This window comes from Channa argus, chromosome 19, assembly GCF_033026475.1.
Source record: "Channa argus isolate prfri chromosome 19, Channa argus male v1.0, whole genome shotgun sequence".
NCBI lineage: Eukaryota > Metazoa > Chordata > Actinopteri > Anabantiformes > Channidae > Channa > Channa argus.
In genome coordinates this window covers 19374373-19390915 of record NC_090215.1, presented here as the reverse complement: position 1 = coordinate 19390915, position 16543 = coordinate 19374373, and the positions used below count along the sequence as shown (strand labels likewise).

The following is a 16543-nucleotide window of genomic DNA, read 5'->3' as shown; positions in this document are numbered from 1 at the left end:
GGGATGTATGATGAAGGGGAATCTTTAATATTAAAGCACAACAAGAAGTGAAGGATAAAACTACGGGGACCAGACCAACAGACAGCAATACAGAGACACAACCCACTACATGAACCCAGAAACTAACTGATTACATGGAACATCAAAGGAATAAACTAGAAAGAACTTCAACCAAGAGGGTGAACGTGGAAGCAGACGCACAGCGACACTGAGTGATTACTGGGGAAACAAAACCCAAGACCTGGGTGGGCACTGATCAAGTGGAAATAAAGTGACAAACAACAAGAGTAAGACCAGACCTAGAAGACTCGCTGTAACAAAGCAGGTGGGGAAGCGAAACAAGACAACAATCCAGATGATATTTAACCAACTACAGCGACAGTGTGACAGAGCTACAAATAAAAACAATAAAACAGTAACCAAACCTCAGACCAAGAACTTGATAACAGACGTCCACAGGAACAAGAGTCAGGGATTCCCAAAAAAAAAAAAAAAAAATACCCATGAGACAGGTAAACTAGAAAACAGTGTGTTGTATAGGTGACAAAGTCAGTGATCCGACGGGGAACCAAGGGGAGAACTGGGTTTTAAAGGCAGGTGAACAGGTGAAAACAATTGTGACTGTTGACGAATGGTGAAGCTGTAGAAGTTAACTGCTGACAGGAAGTGGAGAAAAGGAGATACAAAATAAAAGTCCAGGGCAGGAAGTGAGTGTGAGGGTCAGATCATGACACTTTCAGACACAACTCTACAACGGTGTCTCTGTGCTCTGAAACATATCATATCAAAGGGGCAGTAGAAGCATCCAACCAAGCACAGAAGTCTGAACTGAGGAATTCCTATGTCTGAGGAGACTTCAGGAAGCTGTATCATGTCAGATGTGTTTTACCGTGAAGGGAGGTGATGAGAGAAAACAGCCCTGGTTATTTGTAGGGATGTTCTGATGCCACTTTTTCCCAGAGTGAGTCCAAGTACTGAACAGTTTGGTTTCTAGTATGAGTTGCTGGACAGTAAAATTCTCAAAATATTAAAGTTTTTTAAAAATTCTTGAGAGGAATAGACTGTCAGTACCTAGATCCTAAGACTAAAGGCTTCAGCTTTACCTTTGTTATCGTCAGTTATCTTACTACAAACGTTTCCCTAATTGAAGCAGAGCAGGAGCCTCACACGAACATTTTGTGTGTGCTGATTATGGGAATGATCAAATCAAACAGGTGGTATTTTGTCAGTCGGAATCAAAGATTTGAAGCACGTTTGTGCAGTTAAGACAGTTTGGTAAGAAGAACTGGTGCGAACAATACAGAGAAATCTAAGAAAACATGTACTTGAATCTGATTTAATAGCAAGACATCGTATCTGCTGATATCTGCAAATCAGCTTTTACCCCCAAACTGCAACATCCATCAGCTGTTCCTCCCATTAATTACCCAGGATGTGGCAGCTCACTACAGTGCAGTGTTTCCCATCATTTTATTAAAAACGACCACTTAGTTTAAACCTGTTTTGGCCCTGACTTTCGTTATCAATGAATCACTGCTTCATGCTAAAGAAGCATAAATCAGACGTTAATTCTGTTCAAATTGTGTTTCATTCACAGATCAAAGTTGAAGAATAGTATGGTAAGAACAGACAAGGTCAGATGGGAGGAGGAGGCAAACTTCTGGCTTGATAACGAACTGGAACCTGCTCCACTAACGTGAAGTCACACTGTGCTGCTCTGAACTGTGTCTGTAGTAAAATAATGGGAACAAATCTCCCACTGAGACATTTGTACGAGGAGCCAGAACTCAATGCACAAACTGCATACGAAGAAAAGAAATAACAACCATTTTCCTTCCTCTGTAACGCTGCAGCCTAAATCAGATGCCGAACAGCCTCAACTTGCCTAATTATTTATATTTTGCCTCTGAATAGACATTCAGACCCAAAGAAAAAAAAAAATCTTTCGAGCAACAATGTCTCTGGAGACATTTCACATGATATCTCGTGTGATCCGATTTGACAACTGCGACAACAGAGCTGGTCGACGTGAAAGAGACAAACTAGCTGCAATCAGAGATTTACTGGATAAATGGGTCGAAAGGGAAGATATCTGCATTCCTCAATATTTGTTTTCACCGAGAAAGCAACAGTTTTTTTTATGCTGCACAAAGAAAAACAAGAATGTTCTTGTCATGAGCACAATGCACACAGCTGCATCTCTGAGCACAATATAAGACAAGAAGCCACAAATGATCCTGGACTACAACTCCACCAAAGGAGGAGCTGACAATCTACACAAAGTCACAGCACAAGACAAGAGAAGTTGGCCCTTGGTGATGTTCTACAACATTGTGGATGCTTCTGCTTACAATGCCTATGTCCCGTGGACCGAAATCAACCAGCAATGAAATGCTAGCAAATTGCACCAACGTCGGCTTTTCCTGGAAGAACTGGGCAACAGCTCTATCACTCCCAAAATCCAGAGGCCAGCCAGGCCAGCTCGGTCCCCAGCAGCTGCAGCCGTCATAGAAAAGGTCAAGTTTGTGCCATCCAACCAATCTGCAATGGATCCAATGGATACATGTGTAAAGAAACGGAAGAGATGGCAGGACTGTCCCTCTCAAAAGGACAGTAAAACAAGCACCGTTTGTGTGAAATGCAAGAATTACATCTGCATCTACAGTTACATTATGTCCATCATTGAAAATCTCAGAAAGTGGGGCAAGTTAAAAAGAAATGTGTTTGTGAAGAAGGTCAAACTTTAACTAAAAATAGTTCTTACAAATAGTTCTGGAATTTCTAATTGTATTGTATGTCTGTTTTTTAAATATTGATCTAATGGAAAATAAAGTTGCTGTTGTTTTAACCCAGTTTTTTGACAGTTCTGAGTGGATTAACAACATAATCAGTGATTTTTTTTCAACATAATACAAGGGTTAAGTCTATACAAATGATATGTTTTTATTTGTATCCTAAGTTCTTTGGTCATTTTCTAAATTGATCATTGACACTAAAACCAACAATGATATTTCTACTAATATTTGGTGACTGCAGCTGCAGCTATAGTTATTTGTCTGCGTATTAATAAAACATCATCCAGCTCCATTGGGTGACATATTTTTTCATTATGAAACTGAAATTAGTCTGACTTTCACTTTACAATTTAAATTCCCTTTTTGTTTTACAGATTAACCTTGGTTGTGTACACTGCTGCTGATTTGGGGCTTTTAGTACACGGCTGAACGTTTTGCTAAACACTAGTTTATGTAGACACCTGAAGTGTCTTTTTTAATTAAACTGAGTCAGTCATTTCAAGTCAAATGGCTATAAATGAATAAAAAGGACGTAATTCTGTGGTGCAGACGTATCGACTGTCTTTTTAGGACAGTTGATGCCGACAAGCTGCTTTTCCAGACCACACAATCACATTGAGCATTAAAGGCCAACACAACAAAAGCTCTTTGCAGTTTCCAGCACTTCACAAAGTAAAAGGCCAAAAACATTTGAACTACGCTGTTTGAGTTTTAGCACTGATACTATTAATTTATTTTTTTGTATTATTTTTATGGAATAATTGTAATTCAACATCAAACTTTTACTAAGATAAAACAAAACAAAACTTCCCACTGGTGAACGAGTACGAAACAAATGAAATGCACTTTAGTTTCTCCTGTAACATTGATTATTATTTTTAAATGAGTTTGTTTGGAGAAAGAAAAGGAGATTAAAGGGAGATTTTTCTCTCCAGTGTTGCCTAGGGCTTGTTTAAGGGGGAATTGTTGGGTTCTCTCTATACATCTTTATAATCTTGACTTTATTCTGTAAAGTGCCCTGAGATGACTTTGTTGTGAATCTGTGCTATATAAATAAAGTTGAATTGAATAAGTGGTACAGATACTGAATGGATGCATATAATGTTTTTAGCTAAATTATAAATGTTGCAACTGCATTTATCAAGCTTCAAAAAAAACTCCAGAACAATCTGCAAAGCATCAAGACGTTTCTCAAGTGATTAATAGTGAGGTGGAGAATCTTTAAGAGTAACTCTCAAGCAATCAACTTATTGCTTTGTCTTCCACTGGTGTTCAAGTGTCAGAAAGAACTATATAAATTTTAAGTATTATTATTAATCACATTATTATTTAATATAATGGAACTCTGAGACAAGGATTCACTAAACATCTAGTGTATTGTTCCTTTATTATTACATTTTATTCTCTAAATGCTGCTACTGCTGCTTGTAGGTGAGACTCACAGGAGACAATAAATTAGCTCCTGCTACATTTATGTTATTGCATCTCTAATAACTTGAAGAATATGACAAAAGCAAAAGGTGCAAATAATCAGCTACAGCTGCTGAAACCTAAATTAAACAGATTGCTACATCTACTTACCTTAGATGACTCACTATAGGAGAAGATGTAAACAGTCAGAACAAATGTAAATCAAAGTAGATGTTTATTCAAACCACACAGAAAAAAAAAGAGGGAATAATATACGGATGTAGATCACTTCAAAAAATAAAATAAAATAAGAAAAAAAGCCACTACATGTGTCTGGGAAAGTTAAAAGAGAAATAATTGAGAAGCAACAAAATAGATAGTGTTAAATATACAACTGTCTGTGTGTGTGTGTGTGTCCCTGTTACAGCAGCAGCCGTGGGTTATCCTCTCTGTAGTTGTGTGGGTCTCCTTGAAAGGGCAGATGTGGAGGGTGGTTGTAGATTCCCCATCAGGAAGATGATGATGGTGCCGAAGGTCATCACCGGAGTAACGAGGAAGAGGCAGAGACGGTCCACGGTGCGAGCGATCCCACTCCAGTTATCTTTCTCCTGTGGAGACAATGAATCAGTCGTTTGAATTCTACAATATATGTGATATATCTGTCGGGGTGAGTCTCCTGTGAGTCACACCTACAAGCAGCAGCTTGGTTTCAAGCTTTTCCGCTAATTTTCCACCCTGCTGCAGAAATTTGCTCCCGTTCCCACAGAAGAGTAGTGAGGTGCAGTACTGAGGCTTGGTGCTGTACAAGGCAACAAAAATCTAAGGAGAAGACATTAAAGTCCAATCAGAAAAGTGTTGTTTGTTACAGTCACTACTGTCCTGCAGATGAGATTAGAAGAAAGGTAGCTACACAGCCATGACACAGATTTAGCATCTAGGCAGCACAGCAACAATATAGTGCTCGATATAAAAGAGTGGTAACAGTATGATGACTTGGAGGAAAAGAACCAGGACATCCAGGACTTTTCTTAAAGGCAGAGTTATTGTCACTGCTAAGATTTTACTGATGAAACACAGCTGTGAAGGAATCATTTTTACTGATGTGAAAAAAGGAGCTACATGCATCAGTTGAGTAGATCTTACTCTAATTATAATAATTTACATGTTGCAGATTCATCATCACCTGATCATTTGCAGAACGACACTAAAAGAAGAACAAAAACTTTTGTAAAGAACATTTTATTTATATGGTCAAAACAACTCTTAGCATGACAGGGCTACACTTGACACTTTATGTGCAAATTACACTTATTCTGGTGACGTTAAAGTGACCTTTGCTTGTTTTTTCCCCCCCAAATGTCCCCTTGTTACAGCAGGGTTGCCAGTTTTAAAAGTCTTTCTCTGTGTCCGACTAATGTCTGTAACATCCGTTAGGTGTTTTTGTAGCACAATCATAAAGTGCAGCTTGTTGTTCCTGATCTGGCTCATGTCCTGAAGCTTAAATTATTTAGTATTACTCTATTATTTATTTTATTTTTTTAAATCTTTTCTCTTTTGTCATCACTTGATGTCACTACTGCATTTTGATTTCACCAATAAAGTTTCAGATATTGGTCCATCTATTCTTCCATTTTATGAAGTAGTTGTACTTTATATGCTTCATTATATGAACAGATTTACATGAACGAGTTTGTGCTTGGTTCCTTTAACAGTAATGAAGAAGCTGGGACTATGATCTTAATGTCTATAACAAATTACAGTATAATATCATCCAAATAGATTTACCTGAATTATTACTATGTACAGTGGCATAGATTGAATGTCATTAATATATAATAAGCTCCTTACTTGGTTTACAGGTTAATTTTTCTCAAGTATTACTGCATCCTGAGGCTTCTGGCTGGGATTGTTTTTTACCATTGATCTAATGCTTTTCAGATTAGACAGACTCGTTTACTCCAAATAGTTTAGGTTATGGTTTTAACAGAATGATTTGCTCTGACCAACAGTCCAAAACTAAATATGTTCAATTAGTATAAAAACAGACATTAGTGAATAAATGACCAACAGAATTAATCATAAACAGAAATTGTTAGTGTGAACATGCAATGATTGTGGCCCCTTCACTTACATGCTGTGCTGATCTGTTTAGTGCAGTTATCGTTTGTGTGGATCTAGATTCAGGTATTTGACTAATAAAATCCACCAGAGAAACGTTTCTCCTCCACAATCGGATTAAACGGCTTTAAATCTTCCTTGAAACATTTCATCAAAACAGAAAGTTTTGTCTGAACTCTGGGTTTTATTCCTCTTTTTTTTGTGTGTCAGTTTTTTTCCATAAAGGTCAGTGAATCCGTCCCCTCGCTTCCCCGCCCTGCGTCACTACATCTGCGTCCTCTCGGGCGCTTGTAGCGACACGGACCTTTTCTCTGAAAATACCTATTTTGACAAAAATGAAAACAAACGAGCTGAAAGGATTTGTTCCTTTTTCCTTCAACAAAAACCCACCAGGTTTTAGACCTACAGGACTAACGGAGGCCACAACAGGAGGTTTGAACACCAGCGTCTGTGTCTTCTCGGGATTTGGGCGATGACCGGATTTTCTCTAGTCTTGTTCTTTGTCCTGTGGTTGTGGACTTTGGTCCGAGGAGGTAAGAGAAGAATTTTTAGTCAGTTCTCCTCACAAACCTTTGTCCTTTTGTCTCACAGTAAAAGTACAGAAGTTACGGTTTTAAAATCACATCTTTTTCCACATACACTCCGTTATTATTGCAGAAATTTAGGCCTATTTCAACCCCCCACACACACTCAACGGACATTGGAGCCACTCTATGATTCATAAAAACATGACTTTTTAAAAACAATAAACGCAGAATAAATCAGCTAAATAATTGTAACAGAATCCTTCGATTTCCCTGCTCAGAATTAATAAGCAGGTTATGGACGTTAATAAAGTAGCGGTGAGCAGATCTGCTGTGATCTGAACTGATCACTTTATTAGGAACATCTGCTTAATCCTTAAAGTTTTCCAATGAGCAGTGAAATTATTAAATCATACAGATACAGATCACTGCTGATCTGGATGGAGTTTCATCACAATCACTTCTATACTTTTCTAGAGCATTTTTATCTGGATGCTTGGCTCTGGAAACTGTTCAACATCAGTTATATTTACGCTCGTTTTAGTGGTAATATTTCAAATCCACAGACGTATGTTGGGAAAGTGGTGAAACACAGAAAATACGGAAATTGAAAAGGACTCCACACTGACGTTTGTACTTAAGCAAAAGTAACAACTACATGGTTTATAATTTACTTTGAGTATTAAAAGCAAAAGCACGTGACTTTTTTTCTCCCTGTGGATCAGTGCTAGTTATGTTAAAACATGTAAATCATTGTTGCGTTTTTAAAATTACTGATCTACTGAAATCACTGATCATTTCTCAGCATCAGATGTCACTGTGTGTCCCCCATCACATGGTTTCTATTTTCATATTTTGTATGTCAGTATTAATTTGATGTTGCTTTCAAACGGAGACTAGGAGCAATTACTTAACATCTATGTTCAGCTTCCATGAACAAATGTGCTGCTTACTGAAACCTGATAAGCAGTGGGGGAACAAATGAAGTGTATGGAGGGAGGCAGGCTCAGGTTTTAGTGATCACTAACTGCTTAATGGTAGTAGACAGGCATTCAGGCTGTTTTCCTGTGGACCACCAATAAAATGTCCAGAGAGCTGGAAAGAAAGTGAGGACGCACAGAATTAAAGAGCCACACAAATCACATAACAAGGAGAAAACATGAATGCAAAGGTCTGTGCTTCTCCTGGAGCAATATTTCGTTTTTTGCACCTGGTTTAATCCAAGTGGATGGTTGTAACCTCACTGCACTAGTGAATAATGTGTGAGTCAGCAGGGACCAGCTCTGGCCCAGCTGTCAGTGCAGGAAGAACTGGCTCTGCTCTGCTTTATATGTCCCCGTTTCTGAGACAGGGAGGCAACACAGAACGTTTGGAGGCTGTAGCTGGATGTGCTTCTGCACAGTGAATGCAGATCTCAGCAGGCAGGTCAAACTCAGCACCATACAGACACACCGTGATAAGACCAGTACGGCCTGCGTGTCGGCCCACTTTGACTATATTTGGTCTATGATACAGAGGAGTCAGATTTTTGGTAAAGGGTCACTTCACCCTCAACCTGAAGGCCTGTTATGTTTTTAGCTGCAAAGATCAAACGGCCGGCAACACTTACAGATTCTACTTCATGACTGTTTTGTTATATGACCAACATGTTTCGGCCTCCATCAGGGTCTTTACAAGCACAGAGTAAAAATAGAATTTAGAAATATCTTTGGGTGCGGAAAGAAAAATTTAAATTATATTTTTTACATTGTACGTTCAAAACTATTGATTTTTTTTAAATAAATATGTTTTTATCCTTTTTATATCCATTTTCCTTTTACTGTTTTTACAGTAATATCACTGGCCATTTGAATGGTTGATGGGTTTTTCTGGTTTTCCTATATGATTGATATGAGCAGTTTATTTTCTTTCCACACCTAATTCTATTTAAATGCCTTTTTCCTCTGTGCTTTTAAAAGACTCTGATGAACACGTTGGTCATATAAAAAATAAAGTTGTTCTAAATCTGCCAGTGTTGCTGGCGGTTTGATATTTTTAGTTTGTGTCCCAACATCTGTGCTTCTGGCAGCCGATTGCCCCAGAGGTTCCTTTTTTTTTGCTGCAGGAAACGGCACACAAGCAGTTATTCAGAGAGCAGCATGGACACAGGCTAAAACACTTAGTAGGGGATTTGACTTCACTTTGACATATTTGTGCAATTTCACTTCGTAAATGAATGGAGCATATTAAATAAATGATAACATACCAACAATTAAAAGCTGTAGTTGTACAGACTTTAAGCCCTGTAAAGACTGACACTAGGATCAGCTGTGCAGCAAACATTGATCGTGTCTGTACTGTTTGTAAATTATGAATAAGGGAATTTAGTGTAATGATAAGTGGTTATTGTTAATGGTGAACAGTCTGCACTTATATAGTGCTTCTCTACCTCTTGGCCCTCAAAGAGCTTTACACTGCTTCTCATTCACCCATTCACACTCACAATCTCACACTGATGGGGGAGCTAAGACTCACCGAGAACAACTGAGTTGGGCTTCAGAGTCTTGCACAAGAACATCAGAGGAGCCGCGGATTGAAGAGCCGCCATTTGTTAACAAGGAAGGTGAAGATGAGCATCTCTGACCGAAGTCGTCATTGGAAGAGTATTTAAGCTGAATCCTTCCTTTCAGTAAAGTGACTGTAGCTGTATACTGTGGAAGAAAAGAAGAAAGATTAAAAACCACGTTACCTTTGGCCCAATATTTGTGCCTCAGACATGTGACCGGTTTGCAGAACAAAAACTCTGACTCTTTAGTTGTAGATGTGTTGTGTTTAAAAGCAATTATATGAAACAATTTGATTTTCTTTCATCTGTTAAAGATTCACTTTAACCTGCATCTTTGATTGTAGTCAGTGAGAATTTCACTGCAGCCTGTTAGCAAACACATTCTAATTATCTTTCAGGGTCAATAAATTCTAGCGATGCAGCACATAAAGTGTCCGAGAGAAACCAATCGACTTCAGCACTTTCCTGTCTTCCTTTAAACATTTAGGACAAGTTTTGCACACAGTATGTAGACTTTTTAGATCTGTTTGCTGGTTTTCGTTTGGTTGTTTATCTGGAATATATGGGTTTTATTTTTTGCAGTGTTTGCAGTACTGTGGCTCCTTTATAGGGACAATGTGGTGCAAAAACAAATGCATCCCCTTATTTTAAGATGGCAAGAAGAGGAAAACAAAGATTGTTCCAACATTTCCAAATAAGTAAATAGGCAGGATGCTGCTGTGGAGCAGCTTGCACACAGAAGGAAGTTAATCAAACCAAGAAAAGCAGCAGGAGGCATGAATTCACTTTAACCTTAATGTTGTCTTTTAATTTGATGTCTTACAGACACTGACGTCTCCTGTGATTTCATGAAAAGCTGCATCTTACCGTGCAGCTTCCAGGCAGGAAGTGAAGAGATCATCCACTGGATTCAGATTCCAGGAGACATTAATGTCCACTCCTTCTACCACAGCCAGGACCAACTCGCCTTACAGGACCAGCGCTTCAGGAAAAGGACGTCACTGTTCAAGGACCAGATCTCCAGAGGAAACGGTTCACTGCAGCTGACAGGGGTCCAGGTTCAGGACCAGGGCAGATACAGATGTCACACCAGCACCAACAGAGGAACCAGGAATGTATTTATCAACCTAAAGGTGGACGGTATGAGACACACAGTAATACTGAAAACTATGTATATGGCTCAGTTTTGTTTTTTGTTTTCAATGAAAAAATTTTTATTACATTATTTCTAAAATAGTTTGTATCTTGATGCTGTTTTTTTTCCAGCTCCAGTCAGTAAAATCCACATTGAGCAGGTGGGAAACAGGATCACCTGCAGCTCAGAGGGGATCTACCCTGAACCTGAGATCACCTGGTCCACCAACCCTCCATCCACCTTCAAGAACACAACCAGAGTCCAGCAGACTGAGCAGCAGCTCTACAACATCAGCAGCTCTCTGATACTTTCAGACCATGTTCCTGATGTGGACCACAGCTGCAGCATCAGCACTCGCAGAAACAGCAGGAGAGCGACTCTGAGACACATGTGTGAGTCTAACTATTGAAATGTCAAGTAAACTACAGATACTGAACATCAGGTTAATAGTTGTAATATTTGTACTGTAAATTCTGCAGCTGGGATGGAACTAGCAAAACGCATCTAAAGATCAAAGCACCAGTTTGGTCCAAACTCAAATATCTTGACAACTATTGAACTGAATTGCAGACGCTCGTGGTCAAACAAAAACTCCTCTCACTTTATATCATTCCAGCTTCTCTCAGTGGTTCCAGCAGTGAAATCTCAGTCCCCTGCACCGTCTCAAACAAGTCACGGACAGGATTCAGCCTCATCTGGCGATTTGACCGCAATCAGATCATCCTGAACTGGACCGGTCACAACTACACAGTGTCAGAGCAGTGGAGGCTACATGTGAAGAATTTGTCTGAGTCTGGAAGCCTCATCCTACAGGGTTTATCTTCACATCAGGGGAGAACATACACCTGTGAACTCAGCAGCAAAGAGGAGACGTATGTAAGCAACACGGTGCTGAAAATAGAGGAAGGTGAGATCAATACATTTTTATTTGTAGCCCCACTTCTTGACGTCCTTTCTACTTTCTGCAGCATTTGTAGAGGCTCTTAAAGTTCTGCAAATACTCCTCTGCATCATTACATATCAATTATTTATTCTAAATTCTACTCAGCAGCTTCACTCACACATTTAGAAACTGTTGCAACTTTTTTGCTCTGCAACTTCCTTATAAGTCAGTTACCATCTGACAACACAAACACTTCCTCTCCTGGTTGTTGGCTTTCAATCTCTTCTCCTTCTGTTTGCTTTACTTGTAAGTAGCTTTGGGGTAAAGTGTCAAAATGTAGATCTATTTCCTTCATAAGTATCCAAATAAAAGCGCTAATTTTTGACTAAATTCCATTGGGATTAACTGAAATTGAATAATGTTACTGCTGCAGCTCCAGTTGTGTAGCTTTTAGTAATGAGGTGCAAAACAGAGTCATCCTCCACCTCTGGATCCCAGGAAGGAAACAGAGAGGCCTTCTGAGGTTTATGGGACATTCAGGTTTAAACCAGTTCACAGTAAACACTTCCTCTTTCATGAAGGGAACATAAGGAAGAATTGTTTAAGTCTCACACCACTCAATTTGTCGTGAAACCAAAACTAGAGACATCAAATGCAGCAATGCTTAAAAACACTTTAGAGCATGTACATTGTAACTCAACATAAAGTTATGAAGTGGTACTTTTACTGCACTGTTTGTGGGCTAATTACTGAATTTTTCAGATAACTAAAAGAGTAACATGGTAAAATATAAAGTATGTACAAAGTAAGGCCAAATTTAACTAAAGCATAGTACTTGAATGAATTTGCAGGACTTTCACCACAGTTTAATGGTTACAGTTGCATAAATTGGTTTCATCACCTGCTTGTTCTTCTGTCTCAGGGAGTCACACAGGCTTTATTGTAGGTCTGGTGGTTGGACTCATTTTGGTTGCAGTATTACCACCACTAGTTGTGTACTACACCTGTAAAAAGGTAAGATTCTGCCTTCAACTGCCATTTAAGATTTGTATATATTGTTTGTACTGATGTGAATGTGTGTGTTAGAAATCTACAGTAGCAGGAGCATTGGTGAGGTTTCTCTATTCAAAATGAATAGTAAGTAGTAGTAATTTGTTATACTGTATAAAATAGTGTTGCTGCTATGTAAAACTTGCACAGGTTACAGTAAATTGGTATAAATTAACTGATCTCACGATGAGTATTTCACTGTGACTAACCTTTTATATGTGGACCCAAAAGTAACAGAGAGAGGGATGTATGATGAAGGGGAATCTTTAATATTAAAGCACAACAAGAAGTGACGGATAAAACTACGGGGACCAGACCAACAGACAGCAATACAGAGACACAACCCACTACATGAACCCAGAAACTAACTGATTACATGGAACATCAAAGGAATAAACTAGAAAGAACTTCAACCAAGAGGGTGAACGTGGAAGCAGACCCACAGAGACACTGAGTGATTACAACAAGAGTAAGACCAGACCTAGAAGACTCGCTGTAACAAAGCCGGTGGGGAAGCGAAACAAAACAACAATCCAGATGATATTTAACCAACTACAGCGACAGTGTGACAGAGCTACAAATAAGAACAATAAAACAGTAACCAAACCTCAGACCAAGAACTAGATAACAGACGTCCACAGGAACAAGAGTCAGGGATTCCCAAAAAAAAAAAAAAAAAATACCCATGAGACAGGTAAACTAGAAAACAGTGTGTTGTATAGGTGACAAAGTCAGTGATCCGACGGGGAACCAAGGGGAGAACTGGGTTTTAAAGGCAGGTGAACAGGTGAAAACAATTGTGACTGTTGACGAGTGGTGAAGCTGTAGAAGTTAAGTTAAAGTTATCGGACAGGAAGTGAAGAAAAGGAGATACAAAATAAAGGTCCGGGGCAGGAAGTGAGTGTGAGGGTCAGATCATGACACTTTCAGACACAACTCTACAACGGTGTCTCTGTGCTCTGAAACATATCATATCAAAGGGGCAGTAGAAGCATCCAACCAAGCACAGAAGTCTGAACTGAGGAATTCCTATGTCTGAGGAGACTTCAGGAAGCTGTATCATGTCAGATGTGTTTTACTGTGAAGGGAGGTGATGAGAGAAAACAGCCCTGGTTATTTGTAGGGATGTTCCGATGCCACTTTTTCCCAGAGTGAGTCCAAGTACTGAACAGTTTGGTTTCTAGTATTAATTACCCAGGATGTGGCAGCTCACTACAGTGCAGTGTTTCCCATCGTTTTATTAAAAACGACCAGTTAGTTTAAACCTGTTTTGGCCCAGACTTTCATTATCAATGAATCACTGCTTCATGCTAAAGAAGCATAAATCAGACGTTAATTCTGTTCAAATTGTGTTTCATTCACAGATCAAAGTTGAAGAATAGTATGGTAAGAACAGACAAGGTCAGATGGGAGGAGGAGGCAAACTTCTGGCTTGATAACGAACTGGAACCTGCTCCACTAACGTGAAGTCACACTGTGCTGCTCTGAACTGTGTCTGTAGTAAAATAATGGGAACAAATCTCCCACTGAGACATTTGTACGAGGAGCCAGAACTCAATGCACAAACTGCATACGAAGAAAAGAAATAACAACCATTTTCCTTCCTCTGTAACGCTGCAGCCTAAATCAGATGTCGAACAGCAGGTGTAAATGTGTGTGTGTGTGTGTTCGGGGGGGGGCTGGTGCGCTGCGGTGGCAAAGGTGGTAGAGATAAGAAGGGGGGTTTGGAGAATGGGACAGGGCATGAGCAAAGGGGGAAACTGAAGGTGGTAGGTGAGAAAAACAGCATTGACTGTGCTGCTACATCCACCCTGTGTATTTTTCATGTCTACTTTTAATTTTTTACTTTCATTTCAGTTCTGTTGAAACCTGTGTTATGGCTTCATTTTGCTTAAGTCTATACAAATTATATGTTTTTATTTGTATCCTAAGTTCTTTGGTCATTTTCTAAATTGATCATTGACACTAAAACCAACAGTGATATTTCTACTAATATTTGGTGACTGCAGCTGCAGCTATAGTTAACTTATTTGTCTGTGTATTAATAACACATTATGAAATTGAAATTAGTTTGACTTTCAGTTTACAATTTAAATTCCCTTTTTGTTTTACAGATTAACCTTGGTTGTGATTTGGGGCTTTTAGTACACGGCTGAACGTTTTGCTAAACACTAGTTTATGTAGACACCTGAAGTGTCTTTTTTAATTAAACTGAGTCAGTCATTTCAAGTCAAATGGCTATAAATGAATAAAAAGGACGTAATTCTGTGGTGCAGACGTATCGACTGTCTTTTTAGGACAGTTGATGCTGACAAGCTGCTTTTCCAGACCACAATCACATTGAGTATTAAAGGCCAACACAACAAAAGCTCTTTGCAGTTTCCAGCACTTCACAAAGTAAAAGGCCAAAAACATCTGAACTACGCTGTTTGAGTGTTAGCACTGATACTAATAATTAAATTTTTTGTGTTATTTTTATGGAATAATTGTGATTCAACATCAAACTTGAACTTGCACTAAGATAAAACAGCCTGAACAAAACTTCCCACTGGTGAACGAGTACGAAACAAATGAAATGCACTTTAGTTTCTCCTGTAACATTGAGTATTATTTTTAAATGAGTTTGTTTGGAGAAAGAAAAACGTGGATGAGTTTCACTGTAACTCTTGTGAAATAAGAAACATTTATTGATGTTTTCAAATGTTGCCACGTGATGCTACAAAAAGTCATGTTCTTCTTTTTTCTTTTCGAACTTATTTGATTGTCACTTTAGCATTTTAGCTTCTATTCCTACACCTTATGGAACAATCCTGTAGGGGGCGCTGTAACCCCATCAGTTACTGTATTTACTGTGAAATGCCTCTTGTTTAGCATCATGGCTGTTGATGGACTGATTTCTGTGTTTCAGCACTGTCGCTGTTCTTCGTCAGTTTGTCTGTGATACAGCAAACATTTAGCTGATGTATAGTAATGTGTGAATCAAAGGAAAAACAAGGTTGAAAAGCTGATTGATGCATATTTTTGTTTTCTCCACAGACAGTTCACATCTTTTTTGTAACTCGCACTGGTAGATTACGTTTCTGCATAGTATGTTTTCTAATCATTTTATAAACACTCCTGCAAATTAAAAGCTGGGATAAGCTCTCGCCCACCCTTGACAGGATAAGTTAAGGGTGGGAAATGGTGACGGACTCGTGCGCTAAGCGCATTGCGTCACTTCCTGTTTCTGCACACGTTTGGGTTTCTACCAATTAAACGCAGCTCTTATTTTTACTTAAATAAGTGATTTCTTCACACAATAATTAATATTTGAGTCGTAACATACGATTGTATTACACAAGCACCTGCTCTTGTAAAACATAACCAGCTAACGTTTACAAAATCCAAATTTCACCTATATTAGCTTCGCTAGCTTAGCAGTTATCCGTCAGTAATGGCTTCTCTGTCTCTCACTTGCTGTGTGTGTATGTTCAGTTTTTCCTCTGCCTCCTTTAGTGATAATGGTTTATGTAATAAGTGTAAGGGTTTTGCAGCTTTGGAAGCGCGGCTCCGCACTATGGAAAATAATCCAGCTAGTCAGGCCCCGGTAGCTGGTGCGGGCCGACCTAGCGTAGCCCCTGTTAGCTGTCCTCGAGCAGCCGGGAAGCCAGTCGCTGGGTGACGGTTCGTAAGAGAGATAATGCTAAACGCCCGACGTTCACCACCAGTCGGTTCTCGTTTCTAATCGATTTAACACCCACTCACCGACACACTCGCTGAGAAACCAACTCTGGTCATTGGCAGCTCTATAGTCAGAAACGTGAAGTTAGAGACTCCAGGGGCTGTAGTCAAATGCCTCCCTGGGGCCAGAGCGGGCGACGTTGAATCATATTTGAAACTCCTGGCTAAAGATAAACGTAAACGCAGTAAGAGTATTATTCAACCGGGAGTTAAAGACGCCCGATTACGCAAATCGGAGGTCACTAAAATGAACGTTGAATCGGTGTGTAACTTTGCCAGAACAATGTCGGACTCCGTAGTTTTCTCCCCCCCCGATGCACTGAGCTGCTCTCCTCCTCTTGTCTCTTTCTCTGACTCCCTCCC

At 39.3% G+C, this 16543-nt stretch overlaps 1 pseudogene; it reads left to right on the top strand.

Annotated features, from left to right (window-relative positions):
* The first annotated feature begins 1910 nt into the window (after positions 1 to 1910).
* LOC137104341 (uncharacterized) lies at positions 1911 to 3879 on the top strand (annotated as a pseudogene).
* The last annotated feature ends 12664 nt before the right edge of the window (positions 3880 to 16543 follow it).